The sequence below is a fragment of the Elephantulus edwardii genome, unplaced genomic scaffold (assembly GCF_000299155.1).
Source record: "Elephantulus edwardii isolate Elephantulus edwardi_28Jun2011 unplaced genomic scaffold, EleEdw1.0 scaffold00007, whole genome shotgun sequence".
Taxonomy (NCBI): domain Eukaryota; kingdom Metazoa; phylum Chordata; class Mammalia; order Macroscelidea; family Macroscelididae; genus Elephantulus; species Elephantulus edwardii.
In genome coordinates, this window is record NW_006399757.1 from 5,439,765 (window position 1) to 5,449,254 (window position 9,490).

General features: G+C 37.9%; 1 protein-coding gene across 1 annotated transcript in view; it reads left to right on the forward strand.

Moving 5' to 3' along the window:
• LOC102874489 (neurexophilin-1-like) overlaps window positions 1-9,490 on the forward strand; it is a 467,927-nt gene that overhangs the window by 260,117 nt on the left and 198,320 nt on the right. The window lies entirely within an intron of this gene.

Genomic DNA, 9,490 nt, shown 5'->3' on the forward strand with positions numbered 1-9,490 from the left:
TTTTTCTTTTGCTTTTCAAGGAGAGGAGCAAATGGGGGGAGGGGGGAGGGTTTGTGCGGGGAGAAGGGTGCAACAATAAATGAATGGAATCCCAAAATCTCTGTAGATGTTCATTGAAATGAAAAATAAACAACCTAAATTAAAACAAAAAAAAGGAAAAAAATGCAATAGGGACCACATTTAAAAAAAAAAAGAGTCCCTGTTTATTTTTAAAATTTTTAATATTACTTATTTCGATAACACTCTCCTCTCACAGGATGTCACATTATTTCACTAAACCCCTTTCCCAGCCTGCTATCATTAACCTTGCTTTGTAGATAAGGAGAGACACAAAGGTCAGCTGTCTTGGCAAGTGTTTTGCCCACTTACTGCTACTACTGATATTAGATAAAAGTGCTGGGAAAAATGGCTTTAATTCCTTGTTTACCTTACATGAAGTTAGATTTCAATTATGCACCTGGGGTTTAGAGGCTGCAATGAAACTATCATATAGGACATGATTTGAGAACAGAACTAATGTTTATTTAATGTTGAATTAATCATAGTAATCAGTTTATTGACAAATTACCCATATATGTGTGTGTATTTACCAGTAGCTATGTATAGGAAAATCTCAGTAGCTGTATGCTTCAGTTTGTATGCCCCTTTTACCTTGTATTTGTGTGGAAGAGCAAGAGCATAAGCTCTTGGGTTTTCCTTTTATTTAGGTTTCAGTGGTTTTCTTCATCTTTAGCATCACTATCTTTCTATAGCCAGTTTTTAATAATTGTAGTCATGCTTTAAGATAGGTAAGCATTTTCTCTCAGCCTGATAAGCTCCGTTTTAGATGCTAGCAAACCCAGTAACTCAGAAGCTTTCAAACATAGTGTATTGTCCAGGGCTTTCATGATGCGTTTCAACAAAGAGAATCTCTGTGCTCACTCAATTTGCAAACATCTGGAGGAAAATAATGTGATAATTAGGAGACAACATGGGTTCATCAAAAACAAATCATGCCAAACTAACTTAATTTCCTTCTTTGATTTTTTAACAAGCTGAGTGGGAACACAGTGGGTATTTTTATTATAGTAAAACAGTTGACATAACTTCCTAATATGTTTTAAAGACTCAGAGAAGATGCAGATTAGGCACAATGACTCAATAATAGAAAATTTGAGGAAGAAACAAGCATTATTTAGTTATAGCTTATTGTATAACTAAGAAGTTGTTGTTGTGGTAATGAGTCTGAACTGACCCATACCTGACCCTCCAGTGGGATTACAGGGACAGTAGATTGCATGGGAAGAGATTTCTTCCAAGCAGCCACTCTCAGGAAATACTACTGTATACTTTTCATTTTATTCATTGTTTCACTATCAAATATGGTACTTTTTTTACTTTAGTTAAATATTTTGTGACTTTTTTTTTAAGTTACTTGGCTATGGGAATTCTATTTTTAAAAAGCAATAGTCATGTTTTTTCCTAGAAAAAATATATACTTTGACCCATTCTTTGTTAGAAAATTGTAAAAATCTTGCATATGCAAACACATAGGCCATGCACATAAATCACATATATAAATATATAGATCCAAGAAAAATATGTGTACACATACATTATAGGAAAATAATCTATAATCCTAGTAATTTATTTAATAGTAATTATATAATAACTAAGTATTCTTTATAACTTATGTCCATATGTTTACTTTTTAAAAAGTAAAAACATGTTTATTATTTTAAAAATACTTTGTATTAATTAATAATATAGTGTGAAACATTGATAAATTGATTCCTAAATTGATAAATGTATGTCTAAAACATGTATTGAGCGTATGGTGTTTCGGTTTAGATGTGCTAAAATTTATTGACCCATCTTTTCTTCTGAGATAATGAAGTTGCATCTTTGTTTTTGTTGTTCCAATATACCATACAGGGATAATTATACTATAGTTACTTCTATCAGTATTAGAATGAATGCCTAGACATTACATTAAAATGATAAGCATATGTACATTATAAAAATTGAATGTGTACTCCTTAATTCAAAACATGAACTACATGCATGCGATGGAATACTACATAGTGAAAAATAATAGTGATGAATCTGAGAAACCACCTCACAATATGATTAAACTGAGGGGCATTAGGTTGAGTGGAATAAATCAATTACAAAAGGACAAATACTGTATGAGACCACTATTGTTAAAAAAAATCATCAAGAACAAGTTTACACACAGAAAGAAATACTCTTTGATGGTTACTTGGGAGGGAGGTGGAATCACTAAATAGATAACACATCAAAAGATGACAACGTTGTGTTGAATGTTGTATGGCTAGGATGCTCATTATCAGACAGCATGGTGAGGCTTTGTCTCATATATTTTGGGTATCTGCTTAGAAAGACATTCTGCTTTAAAAACTCTGTGAAATCTGTGAAAAAGCAGATCTTCAATGAGATAAGTTGACAAAATGGTTGCAATTATAGATTTAAGCATAGTAGAGATTTGTGAGAATAATGCAGGACTGATCAGACAGGGTTTCATTCTGTTTTACAGAGTGTCACTATGAGTTAGAGTTGACTTGATAACAGCAAACGTCAACAACACATAGTATGCCAAGGTTGGTAAAATTGAGGGGAAAGGTGGTACACAATATGAGAAAAGACCGCATAACATGGCACAGCCAATGACAGACATTGAGAGGATAACCATGAATAAAAGACTAATGAATCCCTGGTAGCGTAGAGTGTAATTTGTTTTTGGGCTCCTAACCAAAAGGCCAGAAGTTTGAATCTACCAGCTGTTCCATTGGAGAAAGATGCATAGTCTCCTTTTATAAAAGTTTGTTGCTGTTGCATTCTGTGATGTCAGACCCAACCCATAGCTGACCCTTTAGTGGGTTCCCAGAGACGGTAAATCACAGGAGAGGAGATTCCCATCCTTGTCTTGAGCAGTAACTGGTGGATTTGGAGGAACTGCATACCTTTGGGATTGCAACGCAGTTTCTTACCGCTAGGCTACCAGACATGATCTAGTCCTGGGTAAAACCATGTCTAATAGTTGGCTCTTTTTGTTAAGTACTGTCAAGTTGACTATGATTCACAGCGACTCTATGAACAATAGCTCATCCTTCAGGGGGTTTTCAGAGGTGGTAAATTGCACGGGAGGAGAGTGAACAATTTTCTCCTGCAGTAAACTCCTTTGTAAAATGTTTTTAGCCTCAGAATCTTAAGGGTCACTTTGGATGGGAAATTCCTTAATGGCATTAGGTATGATATAACAAAATGCTACAAAAAAAATTTAACAATCCTGTAATAATAGTAATGACAAACAATAATTTGTGAGTAGATACATCAGTTATTATCTATGCTAAGTAGGTGAAAGGGCGCTTTGGTAGTTTAGTGGTAAGAAGGTGCTCTTCCAGCCTAAAGGAACAGGATTTGAATCTACAAGCTGCTCCGCAAAAGAAAGATGAGCAATCTCTTCCCGTATGATTCACAGCCTATGAAAGCAATCTGAAGGGTTAGCTATGATTCAGTTCCAACTCCATAAGTGCACCTGTGTACATGAATGCTGCATGTATACTCCGCTACATAATAGAACATATAGTGGATACATAGACATTGATACAGAACTACTGAACTTGAAGGCTAAGTACTATAGTCTCGGGAACATCTAGGTCAATTAGCAAAACACATGCCATAAATGTAATGTTCCACATCCTATTCAAGTGAATCGTTTCTCGGGTCTTAACAATTTGTGAGTGGAAATCTAAGTAGCAACTTTTGGTTTTTTCTTTCTTTAAGCAAAGGAGAAAACTTAAGACACAGGGAGAAAATGCTCCAAAGGACTATTACCCACATGTAATAGCACACCTTTCTCTAACCTGAGACCAGAATTGGATGGTACCTGGTTACCAGCACAGAGCACTCTGACAAAGACCGTGATAGAAGTTCCTGGTAGGAAGGGTTAAAGTGTACAACAAAATCCAAACTCAAATAAAAATGGCCAGACATATTGGTTTGAAAATGACTGGAGGAATTCCCAAGAATATTGCTCTGATATATACTTCTACTTTGAAACTGAAGATACTTCTAGAGACTATCTCTCAGGCAGTTGATAGACAGGTCTGTAAGATTTCCTCAGGAAATTCAACCATATGAGATCAAGCTGCTGATGTGTTCTCCAAAACAATGAGAAGACATAACACTGGATAAATGGGAATGAGAACCTGAGGAGGAAGGAGAGAGAATACAACTTAAGATACTCGACTTTCTGTTCAGAGATTATAAATCTTTAGGGTTTGAGGCTAGCCGTCTTTCTTTCATGGCTGGTGGAATTAAACGCCAACTTTTCAGTTACCAGCCCAACACATTATGCTATGTATTTGTGTGTGTGCTGCACTATTCTTGTAAGCTATCCAGTCAAAACCGACTCACAGTGGGTTCTCAGAAGTTTTAAATAGTAAGGTGGGGAGGTTGCCCATCTTTCTCCTGAGTGACAAGTGGTAGAGTCAAGCTACATACCTTTATGTTGACAGTACAACTTCTCTTCCACTACAGATAGCGATAGGTGTACACATATGTAGACATCTCATCACTCTCTATTGTATTACGTATAATAACAACTTAACTCATTGCCGTGGAGTGGAATCTACTCACAGTTGATGCTCCAGCAAGCTTTCAGAGGCTCTAACTCACAAAAGAAGAGATTTTCCATCTTTATCCCTCAGAGCAGCTAGTAGATTTGAACTGCCTATCTTTAGGTTGATAACGTAATGCCTTACTCACGAGGCCAGCAGAGCTCCATTTATATGCATGTACACATATACTTTTAAGGAAAACACCTTTCTCCTTGAGAAAAATGAAATTCACTGCAAAGATTTAAGTGATAGAAGTTTCCATAAATAATTTAGAAACTCCATATTTCATTATGCAGATGTGATGAAAGAATACCAAAGTATAGCCTTAAATTGACTTTTCTCTTACTTCTCTCTAAAGATTTATCAAAAGGAGAGATTCATTTTGTGAAAGTTATTGTTCTTATTGAACATCCTGAAATAAGAATTATTCTATGCCTCAAAGTGACATTAAATTATATTCTGTGTCACACTTAAACAAACCAAAGTCTATTAAATGGTGTTTGAGATTAAAGATTCTATTTCCTACTGCAGCAAAAACAATTTCTTAGATTCCACTGTTAGGTGGCTCTGATTTTTCATTCTCTTGCCTTCCTCCTTTTTTACTTGTTGTGCCTCATTAAAATTTCAAATGAAACTGTATGACACTGATTAGAATTGTTTCTGTTGGGGGAAATGTACACACTCGATGTGCAGTAGAATTGCATCTGCATTTTGAACCCTGCTATTTGTTTGACACAATGAATTTTCAGGAATGGGGTTGTAGGAGCTAAATCTTTATATTAAACTGCTGTTGACTGTCCCTGCAGGAGGCAGTGTGTGTGTGTTACGTGGTGGTTAAACACAACACGCATTCAAACCCTCATCTCCATAGCTTATCATCTCTATTAGTGATCATTCTCAGTACATTTCATCTGAAAAATGTATAATACAGACTCTTAAGCTTGTTGAGGTGATTCAAGAAGATAATATACATACACTCTGTAGCCAAGTGCTTGGACTCTAGTAAATGCTAAAGAAATGTTAGCTATTACTGGGAGGTCTGGTAAGGAGGTGTGCTGCCAACCTCAAGGGTCAGCTATGTGTTTCAATGTTTGGATGTGAACTATTCCTTCAACCCATGATTATAATCACTGTGCCTTTCTTAAATTTTGAGGACTTCCTAATATTATGCAAGATGTTTAATTTTATAGATTGAGTTTGCATAAGAAGAATTTGAGGATTTATGTTTTCTTCCTTCTGTTGTATTTGTTTGAATGGATACTAAATATGCTATCTAGAACTCAAGTGGTGCCTAATTATTTAAAACCTGTGTCCTTCAATCAGTTTAAATTCTGGTTTCTTCTTTATCCCCACTGCACATTTCACAGTAGGAACCTGGTTGTTTTTGTTGTTGTTATGTGCTGTCGAGTCATTTGCGACTCATAGTGACCTAAACTCTGCTTTATTCTGTGCCAATCGCACTGCCTCTGACACACCCATCCTGATTACCCCAGTCACTGAGTCAATCCATCTCACAGAGGGTCTTCCCCTCTTTTGCCGTCCCTCAAGCCTCCCAAGCATGATGTCCCTCTCCAAGGAACTGTCCCTCCTTGCAACATGCCCAAAGTATGTCAGATGAAGCCCCAGAATCCTTTCCTTCAAGGAATAGCTTGGTTTAACCCTCTCTAGGATGAATCTGTTTGTTTTCTTGGCAGTCCATGGTACATTCATTACTCTTTTCCAGCACCACAGCTCAAAGGCATCAATTCTCCTTCTATCCTCCCTAGTCATTGTCCAACTCTCTGATGAATAGCAAGTGATTGCAAAGACCATGGCCTGTATCAGGCGCACCTTAGTCTCCAGAGAGACACCGATGCTCTTGAGTACTTTAGAGAGGTCCCTAACAGCAGACTTTCCCATCACAATACATTTTTTTATTTCCTGGTAGAAGAGAAAAATTATGAAACTCGATTTTCCCCCCTGTTGGTTTGTGTCTTACTTGTAGTATGGAATCAATGAAAGAGAAGAAGACTCTCAGGGAGATGGGTGGATGCAGTGACTGCACAGTGGGCTTGAGCATAACAAAGATCATCAGATGGTGCAGGATAGGGAGAGGCTCTGTGGCTCACAGAGTTACTTTGAGTCATAGCTTGATGTTACCCAACACTATTATGAGAACAGAATTCTGATGACGTGGAGAGAATTCTGGTGGTGTAGTCTGACAGCCAGTAGGGAGTTATTATGGTGCTAACCCCCCAAAATTGCCTTACTGGTAGTTCAAATCTACCGGTGGCTTCTTGGGAGAAAGGTGGAGATTGTCCTCTTATGCAATTTACAGTCTCTGAAAACTCACTTGAGAGTCAGCTAGGAGTTGCTTCTGATTCAGTGGCAATGGATTTACATAATTCGGTGAAGGGAAGGTTTAAATCTCAGAACTAACTTAACTGTTCTGACTCAGAGAAACTCCATTGAGTTTCTGTGGCTGTATGTAAGTCTTTACAGGAAGAGACTTCGCACCTTTCTCCTAAAGAGTCATGCGGGGATTCAAACCACTTGAGATAATGGCCTTTGGATTGGCAGTGCAACTCGCTAGGGATGAGGCACCACAAACCATGTCACAGTCCGGACCAAAGAGGGGAGGTCTGTGGATTCCTGGGGCACCAGCTGTCTGTTTTCTTTCTTTCTTAAAGGAAGTTGGTGCTTGGTGAATATGATTTTAGAATTATTTTGTACTTTGGTTAGGAGTACTGATGACACAATCTGTAGCATGTTATGCTGTTAAGCAAAAGGCTTTGCATTTCAAGTGGTTTAAATCCACCACCAGTTTAATGGGATAGATGGGCAGTGTTTGTCTATTGGCAAACTGTCAGACTCTCACTTCCGTTACTGGTCTGTGTCTGTTTCTTTATTTGAACTGGAATCTCAATTCTGTATTCTTCCTCTCAACTACTGTAACTTTTTCCCTATGCTTTTTTCTTCATAACTACTTTAGGGAAGAAATGTTATGTGTCCACTGAGAAGTCTTTATTAAGTTTTATTGTGTTGTCATGTGTCACTGAGTCAGAACAGACTCATAACTGACTCTCTAGCCAGTTTACAGAGGCTGTATATCACCCAGGCAGATTCTATCTTTCTCTTGGGGATTTGAACAGCTAAAGTTTAGTCAATCCTGGTTTCCCTTTTCCTCTCTTTGCTAATGCTAATAATGATCAGAGGTCCTTCAGGTAACTTTCAAGTTCAGAGTCAATAATTTAAGTCTTAATAAGTGTAAGTGTGGCTATCCTGGCTGACATTCTTCACACACATTTAACCTTGATGTTGGCTGTATTTACATTGAGCAATTTAATTGGCCTTTATGGATTCATTTGGCCATAAAAAAGAACTATGCTCTTGTGGTGGTATAAATAAATGTATACAAGTTGTGTACCTTAGAGTTGGATGCAATCCATAGCTGACCTTCCAGAAGGTTTTCAGAGGCAGTTAATGACTCTGGAGGAGATTGCCCAATCTTCCACGGAGTAGCTGGTGGTCTCGAATCACGTGTCTTCAGGATTACAACTCAGAGTGGCATAAATTTATAGCGAGGAGGCAGTTTAAAGAGATCTTACACAAAAGCTTATTTTTTCACATAAGAAATTCTCACAAAATAGGCATAATGCCTCAAATCAACATAGTACTTTATAGTTTACAAAATAAAAAAATCTGAATTATTCCATGTGATGTTTTCAGCAATCATGCCTTGAGATAGACTGGAATGCTACTATTATTTATATTATATTTTAAAAATAAGAAAACTAAGAGACTTGCATCAGTTCTTTACAGTAAGTAATCAGTGAATCGGGATCTGGAGTCTGGGACTTTAGACTTCTAATCCAATGGCTGTCCACACCATCATGCTACCCCCTGAGCAGTCTCCTGGCTCCCATGCTACTATACGTGCTGTGTCACCGTGGGCCACGCACAGCGGAGGCTCTGACTTTTTCAGCACACAAGGTAGCCGGGGAAGGCGTTGATCTCCAGGTGCAAGCAGCCTTCTTCTCTCGGTGTAACGCAAAACTACTACCATTTCCTGTGTACCATAACATTTCTAAAACTCAGAAGTACCATCCTACCATATAAAGGGAAAAGAAAGTGACCTGCCACCTCTTTTGTCAGTTTGTTGCCATCGTGGTGGCTTGTGAGATGCTGGAAGCTGTGTGTGCACTTCGATTTCATGATGGACAGGATTCAGTAGAGCTTCCACAGCAAAACAAATAAGGAAGACATCTACTTGCAAAAATTAGCCAATGAAAACTTTGTGCGTTATGACAGAATATTGTCCGTCTCACTTGGTGTTAGCATGCCAGCAAGGGGGATTGATTGCTGGGGGAGGACTGGTGAAGCAGAAGGCCCACAAAAGTAAGGGAGACTGTCAGTGAGATTGGCATAATAGACCCGGGATAGAATCAAGCATGCTAGTGATTGTGAGAAAGAAGCAGGGCTGGGCAGTTTTCATTCTGTTGTATAACATGTTGCCATGAGTTGAAGTCACCAGAAACTAGCTATCTATATAAGCTACTGAAGGAGTCTTTCTAGAAAGATCAAAGGCACAGCTGACTGAGAGTTCAGAGAATACTTTCACAAGGAGCCATTCAACCTTCATCAGACAATAGTTTCCCAGTTCTCTTCTTTTTTTTTCTAATTAAATTTTATTAGTTTTAATGAATATTTACAGAGATTTTGGGTTTTCATTCATTCATTGTTGCACTGTTTTCTCCACCCTCATCCCCAGTTCCTTCTTCTTCCCCCCATGTCTGTTTTAATTGTCCAATTGCCACAGTGCTTGTCAAAGCCAGTTCTGATTAATCTCCTTTGTCAGTGTGTCCCTTGCCATTCCCTACTCCTCCCTG